This window comes from Dipteris shenzhenensis, chromosome 13 (assembly GCF_047967505.1).
Source record: "Dipteris shenzhenensis isolate YYH24624 ecotype China chromosome 13, Dip_SZ_1.0, whole genome shotgun sequence".
NCBI classification, from domain to species: Eukaryota; Viridiplantae; Streptophyta; class Polypodiopsida; order Gleicheniales; family Dipteridaceae; genus Dipteris; species Dipteris shenzhenensis.
The window spans coordinates 10,885,770-10,899,970 of NC_141608.1; the positions used below are offsets into that span (position 1 = coordinate 10,885,770).

The 14,201-nt window shown below is 48.8% G+C and overlaps 1 protein-coding gene across 4 annotated transcripts in view; it reads left to right on the forward strand.

Annotated features, from left to right (window-relative positions):
• SS4 (starch synthase 4) overlaps window positions 1-14,201 on the forward strand; it is a 153,403-nt gene that overhangs the window by 118,078 nt on the left and 21,124 nt on the right. The window lies entirely within an intron of this gene.

A 14,201-nucleotide genomic window follows, 5' to 3' on the forward strand; every position in this document is an offset into this window, starting at 1 on the left:
GGGCGGAGAGGGGGGGGCGGGGGAGGCCGAGAAGAGCTGGCGAAGCGTGGACAAACAGCCGCCAGGTGCCCAAAGCCGTGACACCTCAGACACTGTCCTGGTTGTCCGGTGACTACCATGCTCTGGGTGATGCTGCCGGCATCTGTCACGATCTCGATCACTGCCGAGAGAGTCGCAGGATCCGCCACAGCCACACGGACTCGGGGGGCTCCTGCCGTAGTCACCGCATCGGCGAAAGTATCGTGCATAACCGAGCCAAAGTGGGAGCTCAGGTCCCTGACAATCGGCCGCAGCTCAACAGCAAGACCTGGAAAAACTAGCGTCACTGGATGGCGAGGTATATGGAACCGAGCATCAAAATCCGCTGCGCTAAATCCACGGTACCACGGGACTATCATGATAATCTTTCCATCCACTTACGTGGGGGAGCCAGGAATCAGGTTGCTCGCAGCTTTCGCATTGGAGGGTTTGAGCCAGAAGATGCCCCTTCCCATAAGGGCCACCTCCTCAATATGGCCGTTCTCTAGCATGAGAGTGGACTGGAGCCAGTCCCTGATGGCTGATCTGGAGGGGGAATGTCCAATGACTCTGCCATAAACAAAGGTAAGGGCAAAGTCATTGGCAACCTCCTGAACACGAGATGATTGTTGCTCTGTCAGGATGACACGGTAGGCATCTGGAGAGGGAGAGTCCGTCTGGGCCTCCGGTTCCGGGCAGGGAGCCGCCATACCGCCAAGACAAACTGCGAGGCTTCCGATGAGGAAGAGGCTGCCACCCAAAAAAGGGGGGTAGATGCGGGAGGGTGGAGCTTGGGTATGGCGGGAAGGATGGAGGGCGGAGGGCGGAGGAAGCGGGATGGGAGGGCAGGAAGCGGAGGTGGCGCGGGGTGGAGGAGTGGGGGCGGGGAGCGGGTGAGGTGGGGAGGCGGGAACGGAAGCGGGGGCGGGGGAGAGGCAGAGTGGGGCGAGAGGGCGGGCAGGGGACGGGGGGAAGGGGTGGGACGGAGGGGCGGGGTGGAGCGAAGGGGCGGGGGGGGCGGGGGCGGAGGGCGGGAGGGGAAGGCGGGGATGGAGCGGAGGGGCAGAGAGGCGAGAGGGGGTGGGGGTGGAAGGCGAGGGGTGAGGGGGCGGAATGGGAGGCGGGGGGTGAGCGGAGTGGTAGCGGGGTGGGGTGGAGCGGAAGGGCAAGGGGAGAGGGGACGGAGCGGCGAGGGGTGAGCGTAGCGAGGGGGGGCGGAGCGAGGCGGGGGTGAGGCGGGGTGTGAGGGGTGAGGGCGGAGGGGCTGCGGTGAGGGGGGGGGTGAGACGGGGTTGCGAGGGGGTGAGCGGAGGTGCGAGGGGGGGGGTGAGATCGGAGGGCAGGGGTGAGGCGGAGGTGAGGCGGGGGTGGCGAGGGAGGGCGCGGCGGCAGCGGCAGGTGAGGAGAGGTGAGGGCGAAGAGGTAGGGGCGGGAGAGGTCGAGGCGAGGAGGAGGGGCTAGGGGAGGTAGAGGTACGGAGAGGGAGGGGGAAGCTCGCAGGAGCAAATTGGGAGGTATCCCATATACACTATCTTTGGCCCCGATCTTAGCAAATCTTTTTAATGAAGCGGTTTGTTTAGGCTTTCCTCATGCATGGACTATCAGCACCATCACTCCCATTTACAAGGCAGGGGACTCCATGAGGCCGCAAAACTACAAGACTATTATGATTGGGCATGTCATGTCCAAGATTTATGCATCATTGCTCGATATAGGGTCATTCGACTTGCAGAGATACATGGGCTGAGGGCTGAGGGACAGGATGGATTTCAGTGTGATCATGAGGCTCTAGATCACATACTCATACTCAAGGGAGTCATTGAGGAGGCTAGGGCACGGAGACTAAGGGTATATTGTTGCTTTTTGGACTTTCGCTAAGCTTTTGATATAGTGTTGAGAGCCTGCCTTATTAGGTGCTTGCAGGATTTGAGTTATGATCAGGAGATCATCTGGGCCGAAATTGGTTTCAGGCAGGGTCCGGACAACTGGCACAGGATGGACAGGGGAGATCATGAGCACTATTGCAGTGAAACAAGGTTGTTCATTATCACCTACCTTGTTTGGCCTCTACATAGATGAGCTTTAGATTCATGGGGACACTAGGGGGGGTAGTTTCTCTCTTGTTGGCACTTTGATTCAGATCCTCTTATATGTAGATGACGTGGTCTTGCTCTCGTCCTCGGTAGAGGGCCTCCAGGCTCCAGAGACATTTGGATGTGCTGCGCACCTTTTGTGAGTCACACGATTGAAGGTCAACCTTGACAAGACTTTTGTGAGTCACACGATTTGAAGGTCAACCTTGGCAAGACCAAGGTTATGATCTTCAACACATCTCTAGCCGCCATGCATAGAGAGCAGTTAATGGCAGATGGGTTATCAGTGGAGGTCATTTGGTCATACACGTACTTGGGCATTCTCTTCCCTGGCCCGATTTTCATGTTGCGATTGGCGATCCTGCCTGACTAAGTAGGGGGCATGCTGCACTTGCTCTATCAGACCGGTAGTGTTTTCACTCCCACTTTCAGGATCCCCGTACAAAGTCTCTTCTTGTTGGTTTCCTTGGTTCACCCAATCCTTGTCGGAGGCCTGATTTATTAGAGAGATTTTTAATGAAGCGGTTTGCACTGGTTTTTCCCACACTTGGACCTTCAACACCATCACTTCCATTCACAAGGTAGGAGATCCCATGAGCCATAAAAGCTATAGGACGATTATGATTAGACATTTCATGCCCAAGGTCCATACATTAGTGCTCGACACAGAGATTAGCCGGTTTGTAGGGGTTAGGGACTCAAAGCCGTGGGATAGGTAGGCTTTCAGAGAGACCATGGGAGCATGCATCACAAACTCACTCTCAGTTTGGTCATTAGGCGGCTAGGGCATGGAGATAGAAAGTTTATTGCTGCTTTGTGGATTTTCATGAGGCATTTGTCCTAGTTCTGACAGCTCGTCTTATCAGGTGTCTACATTAATTGCGGTATGATTAGGGGATCCCTTGGGCAATCACGGCACTTTATGAGAGAGTGTAGGGTTGAGATAGGTGCAAGGTTGGATAGAGGAGATTATGAGACGGTTGGGTCCAACAAGTTTGCCCATTATCAAGAATCTTGTTTATAGGTTAGCTTGAGACCTTCATTGGGACCTAAGAGGGGTTGTTGCTTTCTAGCCGGATCCTTGCTCCAAATTCTTCTGTACACAGATGACATGGTCTTACTCCGTGGCGTGGTTCCAAGTCTGATTTGCAAAGAAAGGAGATGGCTTGCTTGTAGACTTGAGTTTCTTGATGAGTTATGTAAGGTGAATAGATAGAGATCGCTTGGGACAAGCGTGGACGGCTGGATGCAGGAATTCATGGTGATGGTTTTGTCGTCAAGGAGTCACGGTATTCGCGGTCTGCTAAGGTCTGATAGGTGTGTATTGATCAGCTGCAACCTTTAAGTGCGCTTGCTTGTTTGCGCTGTAGATGGCGGAAGCTCTGCTTGCGGGCTGCAAGAGAACACTGTGGTTGGTCATGTATGATTTGAAGCTTGGTTTGAGAGTGTAGATAGCTTAGGCGGAGGTCCAACGGCGCCGTTTGCTAGCAGGAGCCTACCTTGTGATTGTCGCTGATTCAAGGGCGGTTCTCGGATAGTAAATGAGGAGATCGGTTAAGGTACACGATAACAGACAATAGTTTCTAGAGTACATGGCGATTCTGCTTACAGCAGTATTGTAGCCAAGCGAGACCTTATGGTGATGATCGTCTTAGTTCATGAAGGTGCCCTTCGTGAGCTACATTAGCATATATCCGAAGATTGGCAACTAATCGGTTGTGTGTGAGAGGGAAGTACTTCGAGAAGGGATTGCCTCTATTTAACTCTACGTTTAGGCTTAGTTCTCTGGTTCACCAACAGTGGTAACAAGCAATAGTGGTGTGGAAGGAGGATTTGTCTCCAAGGAAGGGGTTTTGAGAGTTTGAAATATTTCTTAGTAGTAGGGATAGTCACAGGGCCAAGTAAGGAATCGATACAAGGCCCAAGTGTCCATCCGACATCCAATTGAATTTGATTGGCACCAAGTTCTCTGTTGATCCTGTGGGAGGCTCTCACATGAGTCCGTGATTGTTATATGTTTTAGTGATTATTGTTTTTCTCAGTGGTTATTATATAGTGTGGGCAGTTACTGGTTATGCTGTTTTCAGTTGTTGTGGTTCAGGTGGTTGTTGGGGTGTTGTCTTTTTTCTGATTTGGAGTGAACGCGACACAAACTGGTGGCTATAAAGGCATTTGTGTGTTTGCTCGACCAACTCATCAATGCCATCCACCTACAGAGGAGAGTTGAGAATGCAAGCGATCTCGGACATGTTTCAAAGATACGACACTCCCGATGAGACCTAAGTTAAGCCCATGTGGATCTCAGACTATTCAAACTCGACTCAGGACAAGTTACAACATGATAGAAGCTACTTCCAGCAATGGAGTTGTTCTTCCATCCCATGTTCCTAGTTCTAGACAGATACCTCTAATTTCCCCGGTGGGGATTTCCTCTTCTAATGATTTTCATATACTTTGTCTAACATGTTTTTTAAGCCTTCCCTGAACATAGATCTCCCTCTTTCATATCCATCCATCCATCCATCCATCCATACAGGCAGGAAGGAAAGCAAGTACACAGAGAGAGAGAGAGAGAGAGAGAGAGAGAGAGAGAGATTAACGTCCACGGAAGGCCTCGCGGGCCTATGGGACAAAGTGACACCAAAGAGGAAAACTCATACAAGCCACAAGGGGTTGAGGCAATCGGTGCGCTAAGACCCTTTGTTGAGTACTGTGCTGAAATAAAGAGAGCTCAATGACTCAAGCAAAAACAAGTACAAAAATATCATATCATGTGCTATCTGCTATTTGGAGCAGGCTGAGAATTGGAACTGGAAACTCAGAAAACCGAAGCTCGGCACTGTGGTGGCTCGTCTATGAATGGTGAAAATGTCTCGAATTTGAGTCTGTATGGCTGTCTCATACTGTGGCGTCGGAGGGGGGCGTGGTCTCCTCGATCTTTGAACCTGCGGAGCTATGTTCAACGTGGCCCCTCATCTCAGGCGATCCCCTCTGAGGAAAGCTGTGATAGGGCGAACCTCAATTGAGTGTGCTCTGGGCACTCTCCGTGTTGTGGGTGGCCTCTGCAGTCCTCTTTTGGTAATCCAGACTGCCCGCATAGCAGCTAGCTCCTCCTCCTCCACCCCACTGTGTCCTAGAGCTGACTCGAATGCATAAAAATCTGTGACGTGCCGCTGTCTATGGTCACCTCTGCATCTTGTGGTGTGATCGCTTGTTGCTCTCTGATTTGTCGTAGCAAGGTCTCCCTATGTCGGCGCATCTCAAGCAGATAGAGCCCAATGCAGACCTGGTCATGGAAATGGATTAAGTGTGATAGTGGCCCGAAGCCAGTGTTACTCGTCCTCGGATCTCGTAGTAGGCTGGGCAGGTGCAAAGAAAGTGTTCCTCTGTCTCAACCACCCCCAGTGTGCATAGCGTGCAGGTTCGCTGCTCTCTAGGTATATGTGCTGCTCTCCCTGTCTCAATCCTCAGCTGATGGGATGAAACCCGCATCTGCCCAATGGCGATCCTCAATCCATGTGAGACTCTTGTGTCCTCGAGATATAGGGGTTTGACGATGAATCCCTCCTTTGAGACATTCATGAAATTGTCACGGTAGAACTGTGTCTTGGTGGGGAGCTCTTGATCTCCCCCCCAAGCCCGAGACGTATGGAGTTGGAGAAGATCTAACCGTATGATACACGGTTAATTTTTTCTCGCAGGATTGACTCATGGGGTGCATCCAAACTATACTGAAAGGGGGGGGAGCTTGTCCATCTGAATCCTGTGTCTGGCAAACCATGTGGATATATGTGCATACCATGTGTCTGCCCCACCCTCTCAGCTAGTCGTCTGGATGACTCGAGAACCAGCCTCGGTAGTCTCCAATGGGGCAAGTCCTAGACTATGTGGATGAAAGTCATTGTTTGAAAGATGGCATCAATCTGTAGTGGTGTCATGGCGAACTCTGCCTGTGCTATCTCATGTGGGACTGAGGGCTTGCTCCGAATCATCCTAGATCCCATGGTCACCTGTAGCCGATCAAATGTCTTCCACATTTGCTTGGAAACATTGTCTCTCCAATCAGGCCAGAGCACCTCGTCCTTGTGTGAGTCGTGTCTGGGCTGCATGTGTCATAGTGAAAAGGGGTCCTGTGAAGACTGCTCCCAAATATGTGTATGACTGCACTATCTCCACTCGCTCGGTTCGATAAGTGAAACTGAGTCGTCGGATTACTGCATGTGGGGTGTTGAAGACCATAACTTTAGTCTTCCCAATGTTGATTGTCAGGAGAGAGAGAGTCTATTAATGACGAGATATACATATCAAGATTCTTCGCCAATCTTACAAGCTGAAACGGACCAAGATATGGATAGCCAAGGAACCCACACGAACTCAACTGAACCAAAAGGCAATGGAAATAGCCAAGCTCAAGGCTGCTAGGAAGGATGGATATTGCGCAGTATATCGTGAGGGTGTGACCATCATCAAGGAGTTTACCAAAAGACCCTCAGTCTTAAACTGATGTATGGCCATTTATTGTCTCAATTTTCAGACTACAAAGCAGGTACCTTAAAATAATTCAGAGCTGCTCTATGCACTCCTTGGGAGCTGCCCTACCCCTCCCTGAACAGTTGTATTAGCTGGTTTTTTGCTGCCCCATAGACCTATTGGTCGAGTGAAATTATCACATGCCCAGTTGTGAATATTAGTTGTGGAGTTTGTCTCGTCTTTGGCTTCGTCTTCTGGCCATTCAATGCTAAAGTCTCATTGTATGTATCCTCCTCTTGGAACCAACCTTCAAGAAGGCCTCCTTTTCTGATCTTCAGTGCATTGCTGAGTTTGCCTTTGTAGTCTTAATCTCATCCTGAATGTCAGTTTTTTGTATCCACCTTTGCTTCTTGATTGTTTGGACTTCAGTGTGACCAAGATCCTTGACTGCAGAAACTAATTGAGGGGCAGGAGAAGAAGCCTTGCAGGTCTGCATTACCTTGTCAATTACTGCTTGCTTACCGGCCCCTTTGCAGGAGGGGAGGCAGGGGAAGGGGACATTGAGGAGCCTGTGTGCTCCACATTTGCCATATCTGAGTGCACCCCCCACCTGAGACTGACCCCCGGGTTGGGCTGGGAGTTCAGCCCACTTGGGTTGGAGGGAACAGAAGGTGCTGCCTTGTGCTGGAGGCAGCTGGAACGACGGCGAATCGGACCTGAGAAAACTCAAACTCCATCTGGGCCTGAGCGGAGCACGTAGTGAAACTGAATGGAGTGGAGCTGAGAGGGTGAGAGGTCTACTAACGTCAGCAGAAAACCAAACTGATCTATGGGACCACAATAAGTAACCATTGTGTAATAGCTTCAGGTGGGAGTGTATATAGCATCGCATAGGAGAGAGACACATACATGTGTGTGTGTGTGCGAGCGCGTGCAGAGAGAGAGAGAGAGAGAAAGAAGAAAGTTTATTAAAGTCTTCGGGAGACCGTGAAGGTCTATGAGACTAAAGATAACTGATACAATGAGCATAACGGTGGCGGTCTCAAAACGGGCCAGCCAACTGTTTCTACAAAAAAGAGGTTATGAAGGACGGTGTGTCTAGTCCTGATACAAAAAATATGTGTCTACCTCCAGATGATACAAAAAAGAAGGGGGGGGCACTAAAAATGGGGCAGAGGGGGGAGATACAATATATATGTGCAGGTGGTGATCGTCAGAGACCAATCATAGAGGAGCCGTCAAATGGGAGGCCGGAAAAAACCCTGCGATAGATGATTGGCCTCTTGTGGAAGGGAGAGTAGGGAGCACACCGACACACACAACCAGGATAAGACACAAGAAGTGTGGGGATAAAATGTATGTGTATACCTCCCCTAGCACACAGTCAACCTTTTATATGAAAGGATAAGGTTACAACACTAAGTACGGTGTACTTAGTGTACTTAACAAATAAAGTACTAAGTGTACTAACTGTACTTGGGTGGCCATAGAGCCTTTACCCCAACAACCTCCCACTTAAAGGCAATATGCCCTCAAGTAAAAATAAATGAGGCTCAACCTATACCCATCAACTGTCGGCAATGTGCAAACCGCTCTGCAGGCAAGCCTTTTGTCAACAGATCTGCTGGATTATCATCTGTGTGAATCTTGACAAGCTGAATCAGCTTATCATCTATCACCTCCCTGATGAAGTGATACTTCACATCAATGTGCTTTGTCTTTGCATGAAAGACAGGATTGTGTGCCAACTGAATAGCACTCTGACTGTCACAATGCAACAATGGAATATCACCTGTAATGCCCAAATCTCCCACTAGCCGAGATAACCATAAGGCCTCCTTGCATGCCTCTGTGGCTGCAATATATTCAGCTTCCGTAGTAGACAAGGCTATGCACTGCTGCATCCTTGACATCCATGACACTGCACCTCGAGTGAATGTATAAACATAACCGGTAGTAGACTTCCGGTTATCGGGATGACCAGCAAAATCTGAATCCACATAACCATGCACCTTTGCATCTCGCTTGCCAAAGCATATGCACAACTCCTGTGTGCCCTTTAGGTATCTCATGATACCTTTCACTGCATTCCAATGCTTCTTGCCCGGATTTGCCATATACCTGCTAACCACTCCCACTGCAAACGCAATATCAGGTCTGGTAGCAACCATGGCATACATGAGACTGCCACAAGCTGAAGCATACGGAATCTTGGCCATTTCAGCCCTATCAGCATCTGAGTGTGGGCTGTCCATTGCACTGAGTTTCACATACGGAGGCAATGGAGAACTAAGGGTCTTCCCCCCCTCTATATGAAACCTGTGCAATACTTTGCCAATATATTCAGTCTGAGACAAATACAACAAACACTGTCCCCTGCCTCTCCGTATCCGCATTCCCAGTATGTGATTTGCATCACCAAGGTCCTTCATATCAAAGGCCTCATGCAATCTTTTCTTAAGGTCATCAAGCTCCTTACGAGCTGTACCAGCAATAAGCATGTCATCCACATATAAAATGAGAATGATTAAGCTGCCATTTGCAGCCCTTTTGGTATATAAGCAGTGATCGTCATCACTTCTCCTGAAACCTTGGGACTTCATGAAGGTATCAAATTTCTTATACCATTCCCTTGGTGCCTGTTTCAGCCCGTAAAGGCTCTTTTTAAGCTTGCATACAAGTGACTCCTTGCCCTTGACTGCAAATCCTTCTGGCTGCTGCATGTAGATCTCATCATGAAGATCACCGTGAAGAAAGGCTGCCTTCACATCCATTTGGCATAATTCCAAATTCTCACATGCAACCAAAGCAAGTACAATCCTGAGTTTGGTCATCTTAACCACTGGAGAAAAGATCTCATCAAAATCAACACCATACTCCTGCTTAAAGCCCTTGGCAACCAACCTGGTTTTATACCTTGGCTTAGCTCCAAGTGTGACTTTCAATCTATACACCCACTTGCATGGCAGTACTTTCATGCCCTTAGGCAACTGCACCAATTCCCAAGTACCATTTTTATGGAGACTGTCCATTTCAGACTTCATGGCTAGTTCCCATAGCCTTTTATCATGCATTTGCACGGCTTCCTTGTAACAGGAAGGTTCTCCACAATCTGTAAGCATAATAAAATCTGCTCCTGGAACAAATTTGTCTGGCGGTTTCATTTGTCTAGTGGACCTTCGGACCCATTGGTCTTGCTGTCCAATTTGCTGCTCACCTAAAACAGGTTGCTGTTCTAGTAGATCAGGCTGCAGAATTATGCGTGGGAGGTCTTCCAAAGGTGGCATGTCCCGTAGTACATCTTCCGCCACTGCGGGCTGTCCATTTGGACCTGCTGCAGCATCATGCATTGGCTGATTACGCTGCTGTTGTGGCTGATTTGCAGCCTGCCTGAATTGTACAGGATGTCCCGAGTCATCAATGTCAACCTCTGAAGCATCAGAATGCTTATCTGCTGCCTTAAACATACATGAGTCATCAAATAAGACATCATTGCTGCGTATTAGCTTCTTATTCACAGGATCCCATAGGCGGTAACCCATCTCACCACTGTCACCATATCCAAGAAAAATGCATTTAAGAGACTTAGGATCAAGCTTGCTGCGATTTTCTCTGCGTATATGCACGTACGCAGTGCAGCCAAAGACCCTCAAGTGCTTATAGGAAGGAGGTTTTCCTGTCCAAAGCTCCTCTGGCACTCTGCCATCTAGTCTTTTATTTGGTGACCTATTGATGAGGTGTACTGCTGCTTTTACAGCTTCAGCCCAAAATCCATGAGGTAAAGCAGCATGTGACATCATAGAGCGAGACTTTTCCTGTATGGTTCTATTCAAACGCTCTGCAGTGCCATTTTGCGCTGGACTGTAAGGAGCAGTGAGTTCTCTTTTAATACCTCTAGCATCACAAAATGCATTGAATGCATTAGACATATACTCCCCACCGTTATCTGACCGCAAAGCCTTCAGTGTTCTGCCTGTTTGGTTCTCAACCATAGCAAGCCATTTCTGGAACACTGGAAAGACATCACTCTTCAATCGAAGAGGATACACCCACACCTTCCTTGTGGAATCATCTATAAATGTGACAAAGTACCGTGCACCTCCAAGTGAAGGACTAGGCATCTCACACACGTCTGTATGCACAAGCTCAAGTTGAGCATCTTTATGTCCTAATCTCCTTTTATGAGGACACTGTAATTGTCTACCATATATGCAGTGCTCACAAAACTTTAAATCAGAAAATTTAAGAGACGGTAAGTAGCCAAGGCGAGCCAATTGCTCCATTCCACTTATGCTCATATGTCCCATTCGGCTATGCCACATAGAAATATTCGGCAGCTCTGTGGCATGAATATCAGCATGATTACATACTTTAGCATGAAGAGTATACATTGTGTCAACCTTAGAGCCTCTGGCAACAACCAGGGCACCTTTGGTGACCTTCCAGAAACCATGACCAAAGCTGGTCACAAAACCTTCGTCATCCAACATGCCAGTAGAAATCAGATTTTTCTTGACTCCGGGTACATGCCTAACATTGTGAAGCATAAGCTGAGTACCATCAGCAAATACAAGCCTGACATCTCCAATACCAACAATACTGCATGCATGATTGTCCCCTAGAAAAACGACTCCATTACTGCCTGCTGCATATCTTACAAACAATTCTTTGTAAGGTGTAACATGGAATGAGGCACCTGAGTCAATGATCCAAGAGTGCATGTCTGCAAAATCTCCTACATGGAGAGAATGAGCATCCAAAGTAGAGAGAAATAGAACCTCTCTCTCACTGTCATAACCGTGTGTAGAATGAAGCTCTTCAATCTTCACACTGCTCTTGCCATTGCTTACTGGTACAATTGCTTTTGCATCTGACGCATCAGTGTTTTTGGCTTTGTCTCTCTTATCATTTTTCAGTTTAAAACACTGCTTTTTAGTATGTCCCTTTTTGCCACAGTAGTAGCACTCAACATCTTTGTTGGAGCGGGACTTGCTCCTCCCTTTTCCCCTTTCCTGAGATTTGCCTCTTTGCTGACTTCTCCCCCTTGCATTTAAGGCATTGTTAGGCTTTACTGCATCTTGAGCTTTCAGCTTCTGCTCTTCTTGCAAAATCAGCCCTGTGATATCTGAAAAACTTATGAAAGTGTTTGCATTTGTTACAGCTGTGGTGAATGTATCCCAACTTTCAGGAAGAGAAATCAAGAGTGCCATACCCTTGGTTTCCTCATCCACCACATATTTTTGATTTGCAAGTTGAGTGACAATTGAATTAAACTCATTGAGATGTGCATCCATGGAGGTCCGTTCCTTCATCTTCAGATTGAAGAACTTGCGCAGCCAATATATCTTTGTGGCTACACTTTGCTGCTCATATGTGTCCTGTAGCTTTTTCCACACACCCCAGGCTGTTTTTTCACCATCCACATTCCAAACAACACACTCATGGAGTGACAATTCAATTATGGACTTTGCTGACAGATCAGCTAGTGCCCAAGCATCATCAGATGTGCCAGTGGGCTTCACACCTTTGTGTATAATAGGAGCATGAAACTGCCTGAGAATTAGCACATTCAGGACCATCTTTTTCCACATTGGGTAGTTAGCAGCACCCTGCAACTTTTTAATATTCAGAAGAGAAGATTCCGAGGATGAAGCCATTACAATCAGCAAGAAATATAAACCACACTTGGGTGCCTGACTCCCTGCAAACTAAGTGCACAGATGCACTTGCAGTTGTGCTCAAAAGTTAATTCCTGCAATTTTCTCCCACTTAACAGTAAATACTGTCTGTTTCCTGCCGGCTGCAGATCCAGAAAAGCAATACTTAATGCATTAATTGAGGCTCTGTAGTACAGTACAGCAGTACCTTGATTTGACACAATGTATGTCCCTGCTGTAACAGTGAAAACAGCACTGTTTTATGCACTTTAAACTTCAGTAAAGTAACTGTTTACAGTCCAAAAATTGACTCCGAACAGTACCTGACTGTACTTTCTAGTACAGCAACAGAAATTGACTGTATAACTGTCCAAAACTGTCAGAATTAGACTTTCTCTTGCCTCTATAACTGTGTTACACAGTTTAGAACTTGAATGAGGCAAAAGCCCCTTGACTAGGAGCCAATTCTGAAGATTTTAGTGCATACACCGCTTTCCCAAAGGTCCACTGATCACATAAAGCATCTAGGTGTTTCCCCCAACACTGATATGCATAACAATGTCAAAAGCCCCAATTCATACGCATCTGCCACTGTCCCGTAAGTCATAAAATGCATCAAATCCTTGCACAAATCAACTCCAATCAGGAGGATATACGCAAATAAGTGCATGTATAAGCCAATGCTTGGCTGTGGCTACAAAAGCCCCTTGATTCCACAATTCAAAAAATGAGAATTTCTCTCACATAGGAGGCATAGATCTGCAGATCTACCTCACTGACAATTGAAGGAACAAAAAAAAAACGGGTGAAGCGGGCTGCTCTACGATCGTGAACGTCTCCGAGCTCTCCGGCGATGGAGATGGCAAGGACATGCACCTGTGGCCACTTGTGGCGCTAATGGCGGTGCTGGTGGCCTTGGCCCTGGCTGGCGCCGCGTGGCTTGCTGCTGGTGGCGCCGATGGCGTCACTGGTGGCCTTGGCCCTGGCTGGCGCCGCGTCGCTGGTGGCCTTGGCCCTGGCTGGCGTCGGTGGCCTTGGCGCTGGCGTCGCTGGTGGCCTTGGCCCTGGCGACGAGCAGCCTCGAAGGCTGCTAGCGCTGGCAGCGCTAGCAGCTTAACATGATGGCGAGGAGAGCAGGAGCAGCTGTCGAGGCTGGTAGGGGCGAGGAGAGCAGGAGCAGCTATCGATGAGGCTGGTAGGGGCCTATGCAAGGCTGGCGATGACACAGTGAAGCAGCAGATGGACGAGAAAGAAGGGGTTACGGGACAGCCCAAGCTGGTCCTCCTCCTCCACCACTTTGAGTGGTCTGGTGAGGATTGGATGCAAGGCTCTGATACCAGTTGTGGAAGGGAGAGTAGGGAGCACACCGACACACACAACCAGGATAAGACACAAGAAGTGTGGGGATAAAATGTATGTGTGTACCTCCCCTAGCACACAGTCAACCTTTTATATGAAAGGATAAGGTTACAACACTAAGTACGGTGTACTTAGTGTACTTAACAAATAAAGTACTAAGTGTACTAACTGTACTTGGGTGGCCATAGAGCCTTTACCCCAACACCTCTGACGTCATGCGGCCTAGTCGAGCTCGGTCGTCGGGGGCGGCGGGTGGCCCTGTGGATGAGGGCAACGGTAACCCCGGTGGGGCGGGCAGAGAGCAGAGACGAGATGTCATGGACCCGGATGTGTGAGTCTGTCCGCTGGCGCAGCTGTCGTGGCTCTGGCTCTGGCTCACGTCCGCGTCGTCAGCTAGACTGAGGAGAGGTATCCTGTGACTGGAAGAAATCAGTGATAGGCCGCTAGGTGTCCTCACGCTGTGTGTGCTGCTCGTGTCGCCGTGCTCGGAGAGAGGTATCTCGGTGGCGAGTCATCTCATGTAAGAAAGCGGCTAGGCATCGATGGTCTGGGAACTGCAGCATGTGTGGGAGGGGACCGAATCCGTCGCGGAAGAGGCAGTGGT